This window comes from Lycium barbarum, chromosome 1, assembly GCF_019175385.1.
Source record: "Lycium barbarum isolate Lr01 chromosome 1, ASM1917538v2, whole genome shotgun sequence".
NCBI classification, from domain to species: Eukaryota; Viridiplantae; Streptophyta; class Magnoliopsida; order Solanales; family Solanaceae; genus Lycium; species Lycium barbarum.
Window position 1 is genome coordinate 9,074,669 of NC_083337.1, and position 23,597 is coordinate 9,098,265.

The following is a 23,597-nucleotide window of genomic DNA, read 5'->3' on the forward strand; positions in this document are numbered from 1 at the left end:
CCTACACCCAGCATCAAGTGTAGGCCCTGATACTGAAGATAAGGTTGCGGCCCCTCCAAGTGCCGCCAATGGACCTGCTTTTACTTTGTAGGAGTTGAGGTCCCTTTTGATTTAAATATAGAGTAGTTTTACTTCCTTATTTTCATTATGTTTTTCTAGCTTATTTTTGTCTAATCTCGTAACTTGGGCCTTTTTTTTTTAATGCATATATAAGGGGGGATGACGGATATAAATTATTCATGTGATTTCGTATATAAAAAATAAAATTTATAAATAAAACATGAATAATACTATCATATTCCCGCATATCTTCTCACAAATCTTGCAGGAAAAAGAATACAAGAGAAATAAAGAAAAGGAACAAATTGCCAAAGAAAAGAAGAGAACCACTTATGCATCTACAACTCCGTAGACACATCCGTGAAAATTTACAGTCACATCTATGACACCCGTAGACGCGTCCGTCACCACAATCGCATCTATGGCATCCACAGACGCGTCCATCACCACAATCGCATCTATGGCATCCACAGACGCGTCCATCACCACAGTCGCATCTATGGCATCCACGGACGCGTCCGTCACCACAGTCGCATCTATGGCATCCACGGACGCGTCCGTCACCACAGTCGCATCTATGGCATCCACAGATGCTTCTATGGAGAAAAAGCCAGGCATTCATTTCTATAAGTAGCAAGCTACTCTGAAGACAAAAGGCATCCAATTTTTAGCAAGATACAAGAAGTAGTCTTTGCTCTATTTCTCTTCTTTTTATTTTATATTTGTAGGAGTAGTATTTTATTTTTGATTTCTTTCTTACATACTCCTTAATGGAGTAGTTTCTTTTTATTGGGATAGTTGAAGAAGCTTGGTATGACGTTATAATATTGTCTTTACTTTAATTTTTTTCATGTCTTGATATTCAAATCTTTGATTTTGCTTCTTTTAGTCCTAATTCTCACGGAGGGATTAATTCAAGCTAGTTTATCGATTCAAAAATCTCAATATTATTTCTTTTAGTCTTAATTCTCACGGAGGGATTAACTCAAATAATTTTGTTGGTTTAAATTGTTATCTTATTTCTTTCGGTCCTAATTCTCACGGAGAGATTGACTCAAATAAGTTTAATGATTTGAGGGCTCTCCATCTTATTTCTTTCAGTTCTAATTCTCGCGGAGGGACTGACTCAAATAAGTTTACTGATTTTAAGGGCTAATCGCAAGAGGTCTTTATTCCTCATAACACAAATCAAGTCAAATACGTTTTTCTATTCTTTTGTGGAATTTAATAGAATGAGATTTTATTATAATTGTACCAAGTGGATTCAACGACTCCCAACTCTTTTCTTTTTAAATTTTCTAATAAGTTGTTTATTTTATTTTAAGTAACGTATAATTTCAAAACCTCTCCTTTCATCAATTTGATTCTCTCAAATAGTACCCAAGAGAATACACATCTGTAGCCTAAGTGGTTTCAATCTCTGTGAGACGATATCTTAAACTATACTAGAATTTGACGTCTCCTTAGTGCTATGATTTCTAAATAGGTTAAAAAGGATATTCAGTTAATTAGTCTCTCTGTTTCAAATTTTAATTCTATTTCCAATTCAAACAGTTGGATTTGATTGTCTTCCCTAAAACTTTTATACCATTTCAAAAAAATTCTAAATCGCAGAGCTACATCGTGTAGTCTGTAAATTTTATATATGCAAATAGAGATACAAACACAATTGTTTCAAAATAAGTTATGATCTCTCACTTTTCATCTCCAGAAGTAGTTGAATTGATCTTAACATGAAATCTATATATATATATATATATATATATATATATATATATATATATATATACTCAAAAGACTTTAATTAAAATCCAAATAAAAGAATTACTGAACCTAGGAGTAATAAGAAGATCCACATCTAAACATAGATCTGCAGCCTTTATGGTAAGAAATTATAGTGAAATAATAAAAGGAAAAGCTAGAATGGTAATAAATTATAAAGGGAAAATACATAACCCCCCCCCCCCCCCCACCAACGTATAGCCAGATTAATTATGACGCACTCAACCTTTGCGGGCGATCTATTATCTCCCCAGTCTTAATTTTTCAGTATTTTAGTACCATTTTCGACTGACGTGGCAAAAAAAAATTATTGCGAGTGAAAGCAGTAAAAATATTTTTTATATTTTAATAAAAATTTATTTATATTTTATCCTCTCACCCACCCCCACCCTCCCTCTCTTTCACATTTCAATTGTTAAATGCAATTTATTTTTCTCTTTCTTCTTCTTTCTCCTTTTTTTCTTTCTTCTTCTTTCTCCTCAATCACTGCCGCCGCCGTCACACCGCAGCAGCAGCAGCAGCAACAACACCAATATGAAAATGGGTCTGACCCATTAAAACATAATGCCATTTCGGTGGATGAAATATTTTGGTGTTTGATTTGCCTTCAAATGAATGTGTATGTTAATGGAGGAAGAAAATGGGTTGAATGTGTGTGTATTAATGGAGGAAGAAAATGGGTTTTAATGGAGGAAGAAAATGGATTGAAGAAAATGGGTTGAATGTTTTTTGAAAATAAGCTATTTATGATTGATGATTAAATTGAATGTGTGTGTTAATGGAGGAAGAAAATGGGTTGAATGTGTGTGTGTTAATGGAGTAAGAAAATGGGTTGAAGAAAAAGGGTTGAATGTGTGTGTGTGTTAATGGAGGAAGAAAATGGGTTGAATGTGTGTGTGCTAATGGAGGAAGAAAATGAGTTGATGGATTTCTTGAAATGAAGAAGAAGAAGAAGAAGAAGAAGAAGAAGAAGAAGAAGAAGAAGAAGGGTTTAGTGATGAAGAAGAAGAGTTTAGTGATGAAGAAGACAAAATTAATGGTTTAATCGTTAATTAGAGGTTAATTAGTGTAAATATAATTAATAAAAGAAAAATCAAATGAAAAAAAAGGAAAAGTGGCAGTGACGTGGCAGCAGCGTGGCACCAATATGGCAGAGACTGTGCAATTGGGCTTCAATTTTTTTTGCCACGTCAGTCAAAAAATGGTATAAAAATACAGAAAAAATAAAAATGGGAGGTAATAGGTCGCCCGCAAAGGTTGGGTGCGTCATAATTAATCTGGCTATACGTTGGGTTTTTTTATGTATTTTCCCAAATTATAAAAGACTTAATGATAATACTAGAACTAATGGGTATAATTTACCAGACAAAACAGAATTAATAAATAGGATACAAGGCAAGAAAATATTTAGTAAATTTGATTGTAAATCAGGATACTGGCAGGTAAGAATGCATGAAGAAAGTATAGAATGGACTGCATTCACCTGTCCCGAAGGACATTTCGAATGGTTAGTAATGTCATTTGGATTGAAGACAGCTCCAACAATTTTTCAACGAAAAATGGATAGTATATTTGGAGAATACAAAAGGTTTGTATTAGTATATGTAGATGACATATTAGTATTTAGTAAAGATATTAAAGAACATCTAGGACATTTACAAACGGTAGTTAGATTATTTGTAGAAAACGGAATAATAATTAGTAAGAAAAAGATGGAATTATGTAAAAATTATATAAATTTCTTAGGAATAGCATTAGGGGATGGTAAAATAAAATACAACCCCATATAGCTAAAAAAGCTTTAGAAATGCTAGACAAGTTAGATAATGTTAAAGAACTACAAAAATTCCTAGGAATAGTAAATTATGCTCGAAACTTTATAAAAGACTTAGGAAAAATAGCAGGACCATTGTATTCAAAAACAGGATCTAATGGTCAAAAACATTTTAATACTGAAGATATTAAACTAGTACAAAAAATTAAAGAAAAAATAAAAATATTCCTGACCTAAATATGCCACTAGAAACAGACGATTTAATCATAGAAACAGATGGTAGTTTCGAAGGTTGGGGAGAAGTATTAAAAGCAAGACCAAATAAATATAATAATAAAAGTGAAGAAAAAATATGTGCTTATCAAAATGGTAAGTACAAAGAAAAAGGTAACATGAGTAGTATAGATGCAGAAATTCTAGCTGTAATATACAAATTAAATAGTTTTAGACTATATATCTTAAACAAATCAGAAATATTAGTTAGAACAGACTGTGAAGCCATAGTTAATTCTATCAAAAGATAAATGATAAAAATAGTAGTAGAAGGAGATGGCTAAACTTTATAGATACTATTTCAATTTGTAACTTAAAATTTGAACATATAAAAGAAAAAGATAATAATCTAGCAGACCAATTAAGTAGATTAAAGATTACTATTAACTAATAACATGGTTTCTCATTTGACAGCATGAGACCAACAGGTTCATAGATAGCAGACAAGGGAAAAGGCATACAAGCCTCAACCCCAGACACTTACCGACAGACAGTATTAGGTAATCTTCCTTTTAGACCCCAAGCTTTATTAGAAAATAATGCTTTAAGTAGAATACAATTCGGAATAAAACATAATTTAATATTTTTTCCACCATCAAATATGACCTTTAGACCACTACCAGAATTTATAATAGATCGACAACAGACATGCTTGGTAGACAATTTATGGATATCACACAATAAGAGAGATAATAAACATTTTGTAGCAACTCTAAACGCACTTTAACAGTATTTCACAGACAAAAATCAAGACAAATTTTTTAAATATTATGTGGTAATTCATGGCAAGACTAATGGTATTTTTCAAACTTGGATAGAAGTTATAGACTCTATTAAAGATATACAAAAACCTCTTTTCAAAGGATTTAATTATTTTACTGAGGCATTAGACTTTGCTAAAGGAATATTGGGTCCAAATTATTATATTTCTCCATCACTTAGACAAAACCCAGACAAAATTCACCAGTATATCATTCAAAAAGACACAAACAAAGTAATTTTTTGTGATTTCTGTTCTTCTATGACCGAAGCCTTTAAAAGACTAAACTAGAAAAATGAGACATTGATCCAAGAAAAAATGAAGTTATTGGAGCAAGTAAAGATGTTAGAACACAGACTACAAGCAGTCAAGTTCGAGTTAGCACAATCTTAGAGTTTTCCATCTCAGACTAAAATGGATGAGACGGGTGTGCATTCCCCAATGAATGCAGTTAGATCCACTGCATCGGATAAGGATACAGCTAGTTCGGTTCAAACGGTAACCGGTAAAGACTTATCAAATCCGTTGATGACTGTCACTTTGCCAAAAAGTGAAGATGAGGGATGTTCATCTCTCCAGACAAGGCGAAGACTACCAAAAACACTAATACAAGGAGCTACATCTACAAAGAAAAGTATACTTGCCAAGAAGAAAAATAATGAGAAAATGGAGAATATAGTTAAACAGACATTAGAAAGATTTTTTTAGACAAAGAAGAACAAGATAAACATATAATCCAAAATCCTAGTCCAGAATTATCTCCAAGTCCAGGGATGTCGTCAGTCCATAGTTCAGATCTTGAAGGAGATATGGTAAATTTTCAGAACAGTGCATTTCAAGACTCGCAAGATCCAAATGATGTAGATTCTGGAATGAGTTTTGAGGATTTATTAAGTTTATAGTTGTAACTTTAGTTCCTAGGGCTGATAATTGTTTCTCTCTATAATGTCTGTATAATTGTGTTGTACTTGAGAACTGTCCTATATTGTATAAAGTCTTTGGATTTAGTAGTCTTAATTGATTTTGTTGGAAAATTTGTATATCTCTTTCTATGTCTATTACTTCACTTAACTGTTGGTTATCTTCTTCTGGTCTTCTTCTACTTAAAATTCTTGATAGTAGATTATTACCGATTCTATTATCTGAAAAAACTTACTCTTTGTCTTTCTTGTCTTTCTGGTCCTCCTTCGTTTCTCGATCTAATTGAAAAAAGGTCCATTTTTGTGGGTTTCTAACTATTTTAACTTTTTCTTTTTGAGGTGTTATTTTGACCTTTTTTAATTGTTCTATTAGTTCGTCTACTTCTTTAGTCCTTGGAGCTTCTATGTTAGTTCTGATTTCTTTATCTCTAATTATTTTATCTAATTTTTTATGAACTTCCAGTAGTAATGAGATTATAGCAATATTCTGTTTTAGTATTATTTGATTTAATTTAGCGGTAGGTATATATTCCTCATAGTCTTGTGGCAAAGGAATGGATTTTTCTGTTAATATTGAGGCTTCTATATGTGCTAAACTTGGTTCACTCATGAAAGAAAGATTTCTTTTACTTCTTCTTCTATATCTCTGTGTGTTGTATAATTATAATTAGTAAATCTTATAAATGTCTATGTCCAGTCATGAATCTTGCTACACTGTTCATCTCTTTCTCTTAACCTTTTTTCTTAATAACCTTCTTCTTTAACCACACCCCGGCCATGGCCAACATCGTCCTTTGTCATTTTTTGGACATTAAAATGGCCTCTTTATCACCTAGGAATTTACAGGTTAATCCATCGACTCTATTAAGAAGTTAAGAGAATAACCATATACTAAGAGTAACAGATTCATAAAAACATAGATTTACATAAACATTGACATAATTTACATAGTAGGGAGAGTAGTACAGAAAAACATAGTAATAAAACTTACATGATTTAACGACAAAGGGAGGTTTCCCTTTCGGGGAACCACAAAAACAACTTCACACTAGGAGAATTATTGAAAACCAGCACTATTTTGCAATAGAAGATTATATTACAAGAGTTTTGGTAAGGGAAAAGATTTCAGGCATTTGAAAGAAAAGGGAAATATGGAGTTTGTGGTTTATGCTCGTGAGAGTAGTTGTTGATGTCTTTTCTTCTCCACAAATGGTCTTATTTATAGGCGCCTGGCGGACTCCAACTTCGGACTTCAAAATATTAAAGAATCTTTCTGAGTTCAGCCGGGTGCTCTTTGGGCCCCATCGTCACGTGAAATTTTCAGAAGAAACTTTATATTATTGTCCTCTTGCTGATCTGTCCTTTGCTGTAACTTTCTTTATGAAAGCTTGCTTTGGTTACTTTAGCTATATTGTCTTCTAGTCATTGCTTCCTTTTTCAACGAATCTTTTCTTTTCTTCTTTTGGCTTTGGCTATCATAATTCAACGAATCTTTTCTTTTCTTCATTAGTCTTTTGGCTATCATAATTCAATGAATCTCTTCTTTTCTTCTTTTGTCTTTGGCTATCATAATTATCTCTTTTACTAATTTCTTCATGTGTCTAAATTATGTAGTGCAACGGAATCAAAACTCATTCCAGAATCTGCATCATTTGGATCTTGCGAGTCTTGAAATGCACTGTTCTGAAAATTTACCATATCTCCTTCAAGATCTGAACTATGGACTAACGACATCCCTGGACTTGGAGATAATTCTGGACTAGGATTTTGGACTAAATGTGTTACACCTCGGAAATTTTTCCGTACTTGTGTGATGAGTAGAACAATGAAGGACTTGAGTGTATGGTGTTTTACTAAGTCGAGAATGGCTAATTTTGCATTTTTGGAAATAATAAAGTTGCAGAAAAATTTTCACCCAGTGGTCGTATATGGCACTATACGGCCCGTAAAGTGATTTACGGACCGTATAGTGCAATCGTCTTTCATTACGTCAAAAATCTCAAGATTCTGTTAAGTGTTGAAATGGTTAAAGACGACCCAGTTTACGGCCCGTAAACTGGTTTACGGACCGTAAACCAGGTCGTAAACTGCCATGTCCCTCAGCCAAGACTTCCTGTAAATGGTGAAAATGATTAAAAACGACTTGGAGGACGGCCCGTAAACTGGTTTACGGACCGTAAACCTCAGTCGTAAAGTGCCATGACACTCAACCAAACCTTATGTTCTTGAATTGCTTAAACACGATCATGGAAGATGGACCGTAAACCACAATACGGTCCGTAAACTGCAATTTACGACCACTGTTCACCCGACGAGAAATCATTAAACATCAGCTTTTGAGTTATTAAAAGGAACTTAGGCCTCATTTTATTTCATTCTTCATTCATACAACTCAAGAACACTCTAGAACTCTCCAAATACTTCCTCCATAAGAATCCAAGAGAATCAAGGAAAAAGCTAAAGATCAACAACACAAAACCTATGAAATCAAGTGCAAGAACACATCAAGGGATCATCTAAGTCAAGTAATTCCCAAGAAGGTGAAACTAGGGTTTTGTTTAAGTGAAGAATTTCAACTCAAGGGTTGTTCAACCACTATCCAAGGTAAGTTTCATGATCATTCTATGTTGTTTGAAGTATTGAAAAGCTTAGACACTTGAAATGTAGAAGAACATAGAAATGGACCATTATTGAGTGAATAGTGCCATAAATGAATGATAGTGGGATTGAATTATGAATGTTGAAGTGTTGTGAATACAAATACGTTATAAATGATGTTTATATCATGAAACAAGCGTTAAACGCACGAAAATTCAAGGACGAGTCATAAGGCTAATTATGAGGGAAATTGGAGGAAAATGGTGGATTTTGCTAAATGTACGTAAACGACGATTGTTGATTTCTATATTGTGAGTAATGCTATGAATGTTGGGAGTTAATATAAAACATGGGAAAAATAGTATAAACAAGAGAAGCGCTGTCCGACTTCTCTTAGAATTAGCGACGCGTTTTTGTAGTTAGTATGCTAATGTTGATATGAATTCTTTATGAAGGTAACGACGCGATATTGAAGGCGAACGAGTGAGCGATATCTTAGCTAAACGACCAAGGTATGTGAGGCTAGTCCCTTCTTCCTGATGGCATGAATCTTGTAGCACGAAATTCCTATTCTCTTCATGAGTTCTTATAGTCCGAAAGGCTAAGAGTCTAACTCCTTAATGTCTATATAAGATGAGGAATACGATATGATGATGCTAGTATAATGACGATGTTAATTATCGCTTACACTCACCTTATGTACTAGTTCCTTCAAGGTGAGGCAGAGTATCAATAGTTGTTCCATAATAGAATCGGGGGATCACGACCTTACGTCACCCCGATAGAATAAAGTTGATCTTGAGCCTTATGCATGTATTACAATGAGATAAGTATTTTATGAGGAGTATATTATTATTATGAGCATTTTATGATAAGCATGACATGAGCATTTCACACCGTGCCTAGTTGGTCGGGCAGTCACCGCCAAGGCGGGCAGCTATACGGATACACCATGACCTTCGGGCATGGGCAGACACCACTAGTGGGCGGCATGAGATGGTACCCCGGACGCGGGAGGCCTGGACGCGGGCTAATATTATTGATTATCACACCGTTCCGACATGGACGGGCAGCTTGCATATGATGCATATATGTTATGAGGATGAGTACGAGTAAGATGGCACGCATGATTTCCTTTATGATTATCAGACAGATCCAGATATTTCATGTTGATGTTATCACTATATTGTTGATGTTTTCTTTCATTGTTTATGCTTCTCATACTCAGTACAACATTCGTACTGACGTCCTTTCTTCGGACGCTGTGTTCATGCCCACAGGTAGACAGAGAGGAGAGCTTGGCCCAGATCCTCAGTAGCAGTCAGCTGGTTGAAAGCACTCTATTGTCCGGAGGTGCTTAGGATTATCCTTTTGGTATATATGTATATTTTGGGCACGACGGAGTCTTGTTCCGTCCATGTATATACACTATGTTAGTAGAGGCTCGTAGATACGCAGTGTGGGTTAGATGGTCTCACAAGACGTTTTCATATGCATGTATATTATTTTGATTGCCGAAAGGCAATTGTATATAAAGTATTTATGTTTGCTTAATTATGATTTTCCTACAACTGGTATGTAAATTGATAAAAGAGTATTAAATGAGCAAGATAAGTAGTAGAGTGAGCGGTGCTCGGTAACTAGCTCCGGGTACCCGTCGCGGCCCCTAACTGGGTCGTGACAGAAGTGGTATCAGAGCAGTTCGTCCTAGGAAGTGTCTACGAGCCGTGTCTAGTAGGGTCTTGTTTATGGCGTGTTGCGCGCCACGCTAATAAACAAGTGGCTACAGGGCATTTAGGAAAATGACCATCCTTCTTCTCATGAAATCGTGCGATAGAGCCATGCTTAGGATTATGTTGTTCCTAAAAGTGCGTTATGGTTTCAGAAAATGCCGCCAAAGGGAAAAGCTACAGCTGCCCAGAAGGGCAAAGCTACGACAAAGAGGCAGGCGGAAAGAGAGCCTCTGACAAATGTAGAGGAAAGCGAATCGCAAAGTGAGGCCGCGCCCAATGTAGGAGAGCAGGGAGGAGCCTCAGCTCCGATTCCTCCACCGGGTGTTTCGGGTCAACAAGTGTCCGAGGCCATCCATTTATTGACACAATTAGTTGCCGCTCAGGCACAACGACAGGATGCGGGTCCAAGGGATCGTTCAGCTAGCACGAGAGCCCGTGACTTTATGGCCTTAAATCCTCCAGAATTCTTTGGGTCAAAGCCAGATGAAGATCCGCAAAATTTTATCGATGAGATGTTGAGGACTTTAGAGATTATCCATGCTTCCGAGATCGAATCCGTGGAGTTGGCTTCTTATAGACTCCGCGATGTGGCGGTGTTATGGTATAAGAATTGGGTGATAACAAGAGGAGAAAATGTTCCACCTCCCGTGTGGCAAGAGTTTGTAGATGCCTTTATTCGTCACTACTTGCCACCCGAAGTCCGCCGAGCTAGAGCGGACAAGTTCCTGAATTTAAAGCAAAGGGGTATGAGTGCCCGAGAGTATAGCATGCAATTCAACTCATTGGCTCGATATGCTCCGACTATGGTGGCCGACATGGGAGACAGGATCTATAGATTTGTGAGTGGTCTGGGGCCACATTTGTACAGATATTGTTTGACGGCCTCCTTGCAAGACGGGATGGATATTTCCCGGATACAGGCCCATGCTCAGAATCTCGAGGAACGACAACGACAACAAAGAAGTGATCGTGATGGTGACAGAAGACAAGGTAAGAGGGCTAGATCTATGGGAGAGAGCAGTGAGTATAGAGAGGGATCGAAACAGACACATCCCAGGCACTCAGGTCAGTCCGCGACTAGTGCGCCTCCCAGATTCTCAGACGGAAGGTTCGATCGCTCTTTCCAGTCAGGGCAGGGTCAGAGTTCGAGGGCCCCAAGTTCTCAGTATCAGGGAGATTTTAGTCAGAGGAGACCTCCAGTACCGCGGTGTAGCCAGTGTGGCAAATTACATTCCGGACGGTGTCGTCAGGGTTCGGATGCTTGTTATGCTTACGGGCAAGTTGGTCATATGATGAGAGATTGCCCCTCAGCGAGAGATAGAGCTGGGACTCAGCCTACAGGCTCAGCAGCGGGTTCTTCTTCAGCACGCCCGACAACACAGACTCCTCAGACTACAGCAGGTAAAGGCAGAGGTAGAGGGGGAGCATCTACTTCAGGTGTTGTTCAGCTCCGTGTGTATGCTTTAGCTGGGCGACAGGATCTCGAGTCTTCCCCAGATGTTGTCACAGGTACCCTGACTATATTTTCCCGTGACGTATATGCTCTGATTGATCCAGGTTCTACCTTCTCATATATTACTCCGTATATCGCTGATTGTGTTGGGGTGAGACCCGAGCCAATTAAACCTTTCGAAGTATTCACTCCAGTTGGTGATCCTGTAATAGCGAGGCAAGTATATAAGAACTGTGTAGTCATTATACGTGATCGTCAGACAAAGGCTGATTTGATTGAACTTGAGATGATAGATTTTGACGTAATTATGGGTATGGACTGGTTGGCGTCATGCTATGCTAATGTTTTTTGCCGGACATAGGTAGTTCGATTCAAATTTCCGGAAGAGCCCATACTCGAGTGGAAGGGTAATACAGTTTCCCCAAAGGGTAGGTTTATTTCCTACCTTAAGGCGAGAAAGATGATAGCCAAGGGTTATATTTGTCATCTAGTTCGGGTTCATGACACGGAAGCGGAAGTGCCAACTTTCCAGTCTGTCCCGGTAGTGAATGAATTCCCAGATGTGTTTCCCGACGAGTTACCAGGCCTTCCTCCAGAAAGGAAAATCGATTTTGCTATTGATGTAGTACCCAACACCGAGCCTATTTCTATTCCTCCCTATCGAATGGCTCCAGCAGAGTTGAAAGAGCTAAAGGCACCGTTGAAAGACTTACTCGAGAAGGATTTTATTAGACCCAGTTCATCACCGTGGGGAGCACCGGTCTTGTTCGTGCGAAAGAAAGATGGGTCGCTACGAATGTGTATCGATTATAGACAGTTGAACAGGGTGACTGTGAAGAACATATATCCCCTTCCCAGAATCGACGACTTGTTCGATCAATTACAAGGTGCTAAGTGGTTTTCTAAGATAGATCTAAGATCGGGTTATCATCAAGTGAGGATCAGAGAAGAAGACATTCCCAAGACAGCCTTCAGAACGAGGTACGGCCATTACGAGTTCCGAGTGATGTCGTTTGGGTTGACAAACGCCCCGGCGGTGTTCATGAATTTAATGAATAATGTGTTCAGGTCGTTCTTGGATCTTTTTGTGATAGTGTTTATCGACGATATCCTGGTATATTCTCGCACAGAGTCAGAACATGCAGATCATCTAAGAATTGTTCTTGGCGTTCTTCGAGATCGGGAATTGTATGCAAAGTTTTCGAAGTGCGAGTTTTGGCTAAAATCCGTGGCATTTCTAGGTTATGTTATTTCAGATGATGGTATCCGAGTCGACACTCAAAAAATAGAAGCTGTGAAGACATGGCCAAGGCCTACGACACCTACAGAAGTTCGTAGTTTTCTTGGGTTAGCAGGATATTACAGGAGATTTGTAGAGTGCTTCTCATCTATTTCAGCCCCATTGACGAAGTTAAATCAGAAGTTGGCTAAATTCCAGTGGAATGATGCCTGTGAGCGTAGTTTCCAAGAGTTGAAAAACAGGTTGACCTCAGCGCCAGTGCTAACACTTCCGGAAGGTTCCGATGGCTATGTCGTATATTGTGATGCCTCCGGTGTGGGAATAGGATGCGTATTGATGCAGCATGGGAGAGTCATTGCATATGCCTCGAGACAGTTGCGAAGGCATGAACAGCATTATCCGACTCATGATCTCGAATTGGCCGCGGTTATCCACGCCTTAAAAATATGGAGGCACTACTTGTATGGTGTACGTGTTGACATCTATACGGATCACAAAAGCCTCCAATATATTTTCAAACAGAAGGAGTTGAACCTGCGGCAAAGGCGATGGTTAGAATTACTAAAGGATTACTATGTGAACATTCTATATCATCCAGGGAAGGCGAATGTAGTGGCAGATGCACTTAGCCGCCGATCGATGGGTAGTTTATGTGGAGTTCCTTCGGAAAAGTAGGAAATGGTTCGTGAGCTCCATCAACTAGCAAGTCTCGGCGTACGTGCGACTGATGCAGGAGATGCAAGTATTAGCATCAATGACCCCACAGTTTCATCATTGAATCTAGAAGTGAAGGAACGGCAATATGAGGATTCCCAGCTAAGCCATTATCTAGATCTAGCTCACGAAAAAGAAAAGTCTCCATTCGAAGTTTCCATAGAAGGGGTCCTTAGATATCGGGGCAGGTTATGTGTACCGGATGTGGCAAACTTACACCAACGGATTTTAGAGGAAGCACATCATTCCCGGTATTCTATTCATCCAGGTGCAACCAAGATGTACCACGACCTTAAGTTGCTATATTGGTGGGATGGCATGAAGCGAGACATAGCGGGGTTTGTAGCCCAATGTCCAAATTGTCAGCAAGTGAAAGCCGAACATCAAAAGCCAGGAGGTTTATTGCAAGCAATGGAAATTCCTACGTGGAAATGGGAAGAAATTAATATGGATTTTGTGGTAGGATTACCCCGTACGCGAGGGAAGTATGATTCTATATGGGCGATCGTGGACAGGCTCACAAAAGCAGCTCATTTTCTCCCCGTCAGGACTACGTATTCAGCGGAAGACTATGCTAAATTGTATCTCAAGGAGATTGTATGACTTCATGGTATTCCTTTGGCCATTATCACGGATAGAGGGGCGCAGTTTACAGCTAAGTTCTGGAAGTCCTTTCAAGAAGGTCTAGGTACTCGAGTTAAGCTCAGCACGGCGTTCCACCCACAGACCGACGGGCAAGCCGAGCGCACTATTCAGACCTTAGAAGATATGCTACGAGCATGTGTGCTGGACTTCGGTGGTAGTTGGGATGAGCATTTGCCTCTTATTGAATTTGCCTATAATAACAGCTATCATTCCAGTATCCAAATGGCCCCGTATGAAGCCTTATATGGAAGAAAATGCAGATCTCCAATTGGATGGTTTGAAACCGGAGAAGTACAATTGATAGGCCCCGACTTGGTCCAACAAGCAGTTGAAAAGGTTAAAGTGATTCGAGACCGACTGTTAACAACTCAAAGTCGCCAAAAGTCTTATGCGGACAACCGCCGATGGGAGTTAGAATTTCAAGCTAATGATTGGGTATTCCTGAAAGTTTCACCAATGAAGGGAGTAATGAGGTTCGACAAAAAGGGGAAATTGAGTCCAAGATACATTGGACCTTATCAAATCATCCGCAAGGTGGGAAGAGTAGCCTATGAGTTGGACTTGCCTTCAGAGCTCGAATCTGTACACCCAGTATTCCATGTTTCGATGCTCCGCAAGTGTATTGGAGACCCCACGAGGATGTTCCGATTGATGATGTACAAGTGACAGAGAAGTTGATATACGAAGAAGTGCCCATTGCTATGTTGGATAGACAAGTGCGAAGGCTTCGGAATAAAAAGGTTGCTTCAGTCAAAGTGCTATGACGGAACAATAATCGGGAAGAAATGACTTGGGAAGCGGAGGAAAAGATCAAATCTATGTACCCCCATTTGTTCCAATCCCCAGAAGAGATTCAAGATGAGACATCGACGATATGAGGTATGAATGTTTTAATTTTATGTTTTTGGTCGTGTGTGGCCATAAATGTGTTGATATTGTGATATAGCCCTGTGAGGCGATGATATTATGGGTCGATGTGGTAAATTGGTAGTGCCAAAGTACAAAGGGAACTCTGGAAAAAAATTTCTAGAATCCCCGAGTGTTCTAAAAGGGTGGAAGAATGTTACACCTCGGAAATTTTTCCGTACTTGTGTGATGAGTAGAACAATGAAGGACTTGAGTGTATGGTGTTTTACTAAGTCGAGAATGGCTAATTTTGCATTTTTGGAAATAATAAAGTTGCAGAAAATTTTTCACCCAGTGGTCGTATATGGCACTATACGGCCCGTAAAGTGATTTACGGACCGTATAGTGCAATCGTCTTTCATTACGTCAAAAATCTCAAGATTCTGTTAAGTGTTGAAATGGTTAAAGACGACCCAGTTTACGGCCCGTAAAATGGTTTACGGACCGTAAACCAGGTCGTAAACTGCCATGTCCCTCAGCCAAGACTTCCTGTAAATGGTGAAAATGATTAAAAACGACTTGGAGGACGGCCCGTAAACTGGTTTACGGACCGTAAACCTCAGTCGTAAAGTGCCATGACACTCAGCCAAACCTTCTGTTCTTGAATTGCTTAAACACGATCATGGAAGACGGACCGTAAACCACAATACGGTCCGTAAACTGCAATTTACGACCACTGTTCACCCGACGAAAAATCATTAAACATCAGCTTTTGAGTTATTAAAAGGAACTTAGGCCTCATTTTATTTCATTCTTCATTCATACAACTCAAGAACACTCTAGAACTCTCCAAATACTTCCTCCATAAGAATCCAAGAGAATCAAGGAAAAAGCTAAAGATCAACAACACAAAACCTATGAAATCAAGTGCAAGAACACATCAAAGGATCATCTAAGTCAAGTAATTCCCAAGAAGGTGAAACTAGAGTTTTGTTTAAGTGAAGAATTTCAACTCAAGGGTTGTTCAACCACTATCCAAGGTAAGTTTCATGATCATTCTATGTTGTTTGAAGTATTGAAAAGCTTAGACACTTGAAATGTAGAAGAACATAGAAATGGACCATTATTGAGTGAATAGTGCCATAAATGAATGATAGTGGGATTGAATTATGAATGTTGAAGTGTTGTGAATACAAATACGTTATAAATGATGTTTATATCATGAAACAAGCGTTAAACGCACGAAAATGCAAGGGCGAGTCATAAGGCTAATTATGAGGGAAATTGGAGGAAAATGGTGGATTTTGCTAAATGTACGTAAACGACGATTGTTGATTTCTATATTGTGAGTAATGCTATGAATGTTGGGAGTTAATATAAAACATGGGAAAAATAGTATAAACAAGAGAAGCGCTGTCCGACTTCTCTTAGAATTAGCGACGCGTTCTTGTAGTTAGTATGCTAATGTTGATATGAATTCTTTATGAAGGTAACGACGCGATATTGAAGGAGAACGAGTGAGCGATATCTTAGCTAAACGACCAAGGTATGTGAGGCTAGTCCCTTCTTCCTGATGGCATGAATCTTGTAGCACGAAATTCCTATTCTCTTCATGAGTTCTTATAGTCCGAAAGGCTAAGAGTCTAACTCCTTAATGTCTATATAAGATGAGGAATACGATATGATGATGCTAGTATAATGACGATGTTAATTATCGCTTACACTCACCTTATGTACTAGTTCCTTCAAGGTGAGGCAGAGTATCAATAGTTGTTCCATAATGGAATCGGGGGATCACGACCTTACGTCACCCCGATAGAATAAAGTTGATCTTGAGCCTTATGCATGTATTACAATGAGATAAGTATTTTATGAGGAGTATATTATTATTATGAGCATTTTATGATAAGCATGACATGAGCATTTCACACCGTGCCTAGTTGGCCGGGCAGTCACCGCCAAGGCGGGCAGCTATACGGATACACCATGACCTTCGGGCATGGGCAGACACCACTAGTGGGCGGCATGAGATGGTACCCCGGACGCAGGAGGCCTGGACGCGGGCTAATATTATTGATTATCACACCGTTCCGACATGGACGGGCAGCTTGCATATGATGCATATATGTTATGAGGATGAGTACGAGTAAGATGGCACGCATGATTTCCTTTATGATTATCAGACAGATCCAGATATTTCATGTTGATGTTATCACTATATTGTTGATGTTTTCTTTCATTGTTTATGCTTCTCATACTCAGTACAACATTCGTACTGACGTCCTTTCTTCGGACGCTGTGTTCATGCCCACAGGTAGACAGAGAGGAGAGCTTGGCCCAGATCCTCAGTAGCAGTCAGCTGGTTGAAAGCACTCTATTGTCCGGAGGTGCTTAGGATTATCCTTTTGGTATATATGTATATTTTGGGCACGACGGAGTCTTGTTCCGTCCATGTATATACACTATGTTAGTAGAGGCTCGTAGATACGCAGTGTGGGTTAGATGGTCTCACAAGACGTTTTCATATGCATGTATATTATTTTGATTGCCGAAAGGCAATTGTATATAAAGTATTTATGTTTGCTTAATTATGATTTTCCTACAACTGGTATGTAAATTGATAAAAGAGTATTAAATGAGCAAGATAAGTAGTAGAGTGAGCGGTGCTCGGTAACTAGCTCCGGGTACCCGTCGCGGCCCCTAACTGGGTCGTGACAAAATGTTTAAACCGGACTAGCTGTATCCTTATCTGATACAATGGATCTAACTACATTCATTGGGGAATGCACACCCGTCTCATCCATTTTAGTCTGAGATGAAAAACTCTGAGATTGTACTAACTCGAACTTAACTGCTTGTAGTCTGTGTTCTAACATCTTTACTTGCTCCAATAACTTCATTTTTTCTTGGATCAATGTCTCATTTTTCTAGTTTAGTCTTTTAAAGGCTTCGGTCATAGAAGAACAGTGATCGCAAAAATTACTTTGTCTGTGTCTTTTTGAATGGTATACAGGGGAAATTTTGTCTAAGTGCTGGAGAAATATAGTAATTTGGACCCAATATTCCTCTAGCATAGTCTAATGCCTCAGTAAAATCATTAAATCCCTTGAAAAGAGGTTTTTGTATATCTTTAATAAAGTCTATAACTTCTATCCAAGTTTGAAAAATACCATTAGTCTTGCCATGAATTACCGCGTAATATATTAAATCTTTTGTCTTGATTTTTGTCTGTGAAATATTGGCAAAGTGTGTTTAGAGTTGCTACAAAATGTTTATTATCTCTCTTATTGTGTGATATCCATAAATTGTCTACCAAGCATGTCCGTTGTCGATCTATTATACATTCTGGTAGTGGCCTAAAGGTCATATTTGATGGTGGAAAAAATATTAAATTATGTTTTGTTCCGAATTGTATTCTACTTAAAGCATTATTTTCTAATAAAGCTTGGGGTCTAAAAGGAAGATTACCTAATACTGTCTGTCGGTAAGTGTCTGGGGTTGAGGCTTGTATGCCTTTTCGCTTGTCTGCTATCTATGAACCTGTTGGTCTCATGCTGTCAAATGAGAAACCATGTTATTAGTTAATAGTAATCTTTAATTTACTTAATTGGTCTGCTAGATTATTATCTTTTTCTTTTATATGTTCAAATTTTAAGTTACAAATTGAAATAGTATCTATAAAGTTTAGCCATCTCCTTCTACTACTATTTTTATCATTTATCTTTTGATAGAATTTAACTATGGCTTCACAGTCTGTTCTAACTAATTGTTGACACCCAATTTTGTCCCACTTTTCCTCTAATCGATTTCCTTGTGCTTTCCAGTAATTAATAATCTATTTGTTTACCCATCATTGTAATTGTTACCATTTTTATTACTGCTATTTATATTGGTAGTACCATTATTATTACTCTTATTATTAATATTAGCATTAGTATTATTATAATTACATCGCGTTATCATTTTTTGGTATTACTAAGACAGTTATTGTCGTTACGTGAATAGTACATTCATAGTTTATATTACTACTATTAATAATTCATTAGTATTTTTATATGTAAATTTTCTAGTTTATATTTTTATTTTGGCCATGTTATAAGTATAACATGTATAAATTATTAAGATAAGGAAGCCCAAGAAAATGTTTAAGGTAGGGAAATAACACTATTTTCGCAGCCCAAATGTATCTTCCATAAATATACCACATGGCCCATTTACACTCATCTTAAATAACCCATTAAGTTAGCCCATTTGACACCCTAAAACCTAATCTTATTCTCAGCAACATTCAGTCCATTCAACAATTATATGGACCCAAATGAAAGCCCTCTTAAACAACCTTTCTCTTTAGCCAAGTAAAGCTTAGAAACAAAGTAGGGTTCCAAACACTTTTGGCTTTTTCCCAGCAACCACCACGTCTCTTTCCCTCTTTATGAACAAAAAATAGCCTCCTCTCTCCTAAATAAAAACCTGTAGCTCCATTTTGGTAAAAGTTTGCAAAATCTTCCTCTCTCATCTCTGTCACAAGATTTGGTCAAGCTAAAAAAGCCAAAAAAAAACTTTTGAAGAAATTGGCGTATTCAGAGATTGATATTTCTTTCCAAACGGCTCTTTTGGAGCCAAAAATATCTACCCTCTTTGTTTGTTCAAATTTCGAATCTGAAAACCCTATATTTTCCCTATAAATAGTCTCTTTAAGGTTCCAGCCGAAGGGGGGCTAAAAAAAAAAAAAACAAAGGTTTTGGAACCAAAAAAATACTCTCTCATTTAAGTTGTTGATTTTTTTTTCTACTATCTCTCAAAGTAACTTTAGTATTTTCCTCAATCGATCTCTGTCCGTTTTGATTTCGTTCGAAGGCGAATAGATCTAAGACCTCAAAGCCCCGTTCACTACTCCCGTGGAAGGTAATAACCCAAGACAATTCTTCTACCTCTTCTCGTGTTTAAAATCGTTGTGTTTGCTCAGAAAAAATGGTGTTACGGTTCATTTTGACGATCTGAATACAAAACGAATGTGTTCTTATGGTATCACAGGTCCGTTCTTATGGTGTCATAGATGGGATAGAATTTTGTGTTTAATACTGTACGAAATAATGTGTTCAAATCTTTCTCCTTTCATATGAAATATGAATGCATGTTTTTATTTTATTTTTTTCTGTTTTATTCGATAAATTATTTCTTTTAAATATCATCTCTACAGATCGGTATTAATTATCATAAAACAAGTTGTTTTTTTTTTTTTTTAATGTTACGTGCTGCCATAGTCAAGGTCAGACTTTTGTGACTGAAAATAAACACTAATAAAATAAAATCTGGTTAAGTGTGAAATCCTTGTAAGTTAAATTAATATTAGTAAAAGAGATTTTAAGCCTTGAAATATTTAAACATTGATCTTATGACTCCTGGATGTCTTCCGTGTATCATGACTGAAAGAATGTAATCTTGAAACTTGTGTGGGTGAGCATTTTTAAAGTGATTGAAGCGATTTTTTTTTTTATCTTTTACAGTAAGGAGTGTAGTAATGGAAATATTTTTTTAGTAATACCTTGCTGTTGAAGAACATACATGTTCATTGATTATTATATGATGTCAAGTTTGCTCTATTTAAGCCTTAGCTATATTAGTATATCTGCCTTGCATTTGTTCTGGGTAATAAGAAGTACATGTTAAATATTCGTAGTGCTCTAAAATAATTTTACTTAACAATCTTGCTCGTTAAGAAAATTAGTTATTTTTCTCTAATCTTTTTCTTATCTCCTCTTTCTTTGCATGAACACTTTGGAGTAAATATGGAGTCTTAATACGAGACTCTCCCCAACCCGACGATGGAGTCATCACTACCGCCGCATATCCTCGATTTAAATTTTCCCTTGATCCCTTGCACTGTATCAACAGTGAAGGAATAGAGAGTCTTCATTTTTGGCTACTGGATGAAGAAATTTATTAATCATGCTTTAGTTATTTTCATTACCATTTAATTACTATTTATCCTTGTGTGCTTAAGACCTTCACTGCTTTCGGTTCATCACATTTAGAACCAAAATAGTAACTTATTTCAAGGACTAAGTTCTAACTAAAAGGCCTTTAAAATGAGCGTTCTAATTAATCCTTTAATTAATTTTTGGTAGTATCTTAGCTTTAATAGCAAATAACGAGTTTTATTGATTAGTAATGCATGAAATTACCATGAAAAATAGCGTTTGCAGTACGTTAGTTTATTTTGTCATTTCAAGACCTTGAAACTAGTTCTTACAATTTAGATGTGGTAATTCTTTTCACCAACTTTGACTCAAGAATATTTTTAAACAAGTCTTAAGCTTTCTTTGGCCAAAAACACAAAGTCTAGCTTTATTCGGGAAATGATGTTTTTAAAACCATCGCCAACTTTATTTCAAGGGATTTTTTAAAAGTCATGTCTTTAAATTCAATGGTTGAATTCTCCCTTCAAAACATAACTTGCATTTCGGCAAATAAAGTTTTCATGACCTTCCTAGTCTTATTTTAATTACTTTTAAGTCCGGTCGGTTAATCGTTTTAATACGGATCTTAAAGGGTGCTTAACACCTTTCCTTTAGATTAATTGAACTCTTACCTAGAGTCTTAAGTTTAGTAGACTTTAAATGGAGTTAAATTTAAATAATTAATAGATGTCCTAATTCATCTTTAAATTAATTAGGTGGCGACTCTTAAATTAGTTAATTAATTTAGCAATCACCAATATGTTGTTCCTTAATTTAACCCGGTTAAATTAGGGTATAACACTAATATTTCTGGTTTGTTTAAGATATATTGTCTAAAACTATTCAATCCGTATATTACATCTATACTACTCATGCTACCTTTTTCTTTGTCCTTATCACTTTGATAAGCACATATTTTTTCTTCACTTTTATTACTATATTTATTTGGTCTTGCTTTTAATACTACTCTCCATCCTTCGAAACTACCATCTATTTCTATGATTAAATAGTATGTTTCTAGTGGCATATTTAGGTCAGGAATATTTTTTATTTTTTCTTTAATGTTTTTGCACTAGTTTAATGTCTTTAGTATTAAAATATTTTTGACCATCAGATCCTGTTTTTGAATACAATGGTCCTGCTATTTTTCCTAAGTCTTTTATAAAGTTTCGAGCATAATTTACTATTCCTAGGTTGTAATTCTTTAACATTATCTAACTTGTCTTGCATTTCTAAAGCTTTTTTAGCTATATGGGGTTGTAATTTTATTTTACCATCCCCTAATACTATTCCTAAGAAATTTATATAATTTTTACATAATTTCATCTTTTTCTTACTAATTATTATTTCATTTTCTACAAATAATCTAAATACCGTTTGTAAATGTCCTAGATGTTCTTTAATATCTTTACTAAATACTAATATGTCATCTATATATACTAATACAAACCTTTTGTATTCTTCAAATATACTATCCATTTTTCGTTGAAAAATTAGTTGGGTTGTCTTCAATTCAAATGGCATTACTAACCATTCGAAATGTCCTTCGGGACAGGTGAATGCAGTCCATTCTATACTTTCTTCATGCATTCTTACTTGCCAGTATCCTGATTTACAATCAAATTTACAAAATATTTTCTTGCCTTGTATCCTATTTATTAATTCTGTTTTGTCTGGTAATTTATACCCATCAGTTCTAGTATTATCATTAAGTTTTTTATAATTTATTACCATTCTAGCTTTTCCTCTTGTTATTTCACTATGATTTCTTACCATAAAGGCTGCAGATCTATATTAGAGGTGGATCTTCTTATTACTCCTAGGTTCAGTAATTCTTTTATTTGGATTTTAAAGTCTTCTAAGTCTTGGTTAGTAGTTTCTATTGAAGCTGTTTTAATTATATATTCAGGATTTATTATATCTTATCTACATACAGTCTTATTATTTTCCCAATATTTTAAAGTTTTTTCTCCTATAATTTCTATCTCATCTAGTATTTTTATTATATTATCTAGATCCTTTTGATTTTTTATTATTCCTATTCTTTCTATTCCTGCTTTAAAATTATATAATGATGTTTCTATATCTATTAAGGTATAATCTTTTTCTATTAGATCTTCATCTTCTAGTATTTCTTTTTCTTCTAGAATTAAATTCTTTGTCTATATATTTCTTTTACAACTTGTATTATTTTTTTGACATTCTTCACAACAACTATCTTCTTTCTTTTGCAGGTTTATTTGGTCTGCTATTTGGACTTTCTTATGTCGGATTCTAGTTTCAGTTCTAAGAGCTTGTACTAGTGTATGAGTAATATTCTTTAAGAAGATTACTCCATCTCTTGTAATCATACAACTTCCATTATTATGTAACATAAAGTCTAATCCTATGACAAAATCTACATTTATATTCAAGTCTCTTACCCATATTTATCCATTTTATAGCTAGGTTTATAAAATTCTGAACACGTATTAATAAAGCTAATGTATGCTTTATTAACTTAGTGTTTATATATGTTATGAGTTCTATCCATTTGCATTGATGCAAATGGTTTTTCTAGGATTTTTATTAGATTTGGTAGAACTACCCTTTTATTTATTATACACTTTGTGCATCCTGAATCCACTAAAGCTAAAGTCTCTATTTCATAATCATCTATTTTAATTCTTGCAAGTATCTTTATTGTTCTTAATTTTTTATCCTCATTACATACCAATGCCTCATGGTCTTCTACGCTCATTAGTTCTTCTTGAAAATCTTCTGGTATTGTTTTTAATGGTCTAATTATTGGTTGTATATTAGATAGACTTATTTCTTCATCTTCACTATCCTCCTTTCT

At 36.3% G+C, this 23,597-nt stretch overlaps 1 long non-coding RNA gene across 1 annotated transcript; it reads left to right on the forward strand.

The window, feature by feature from the left end:
- The first annotated feature begins 19,163 nt into the window (after positions 1-19,163).
- LOC132631256 (uncharacterized) lies at positions 19,164-23,184 on the forward strand. Its single transcript, XR_009578826.1, has 2 exons — positions 19,164-19,703; positions 22,993-23,184. It is a non-coding gene; the product is annotated as an uncharacterized LOC132631256 (long non-coding RNA).
- Positions 23,185-23,597: the final 413 nt, after the last annotated feature.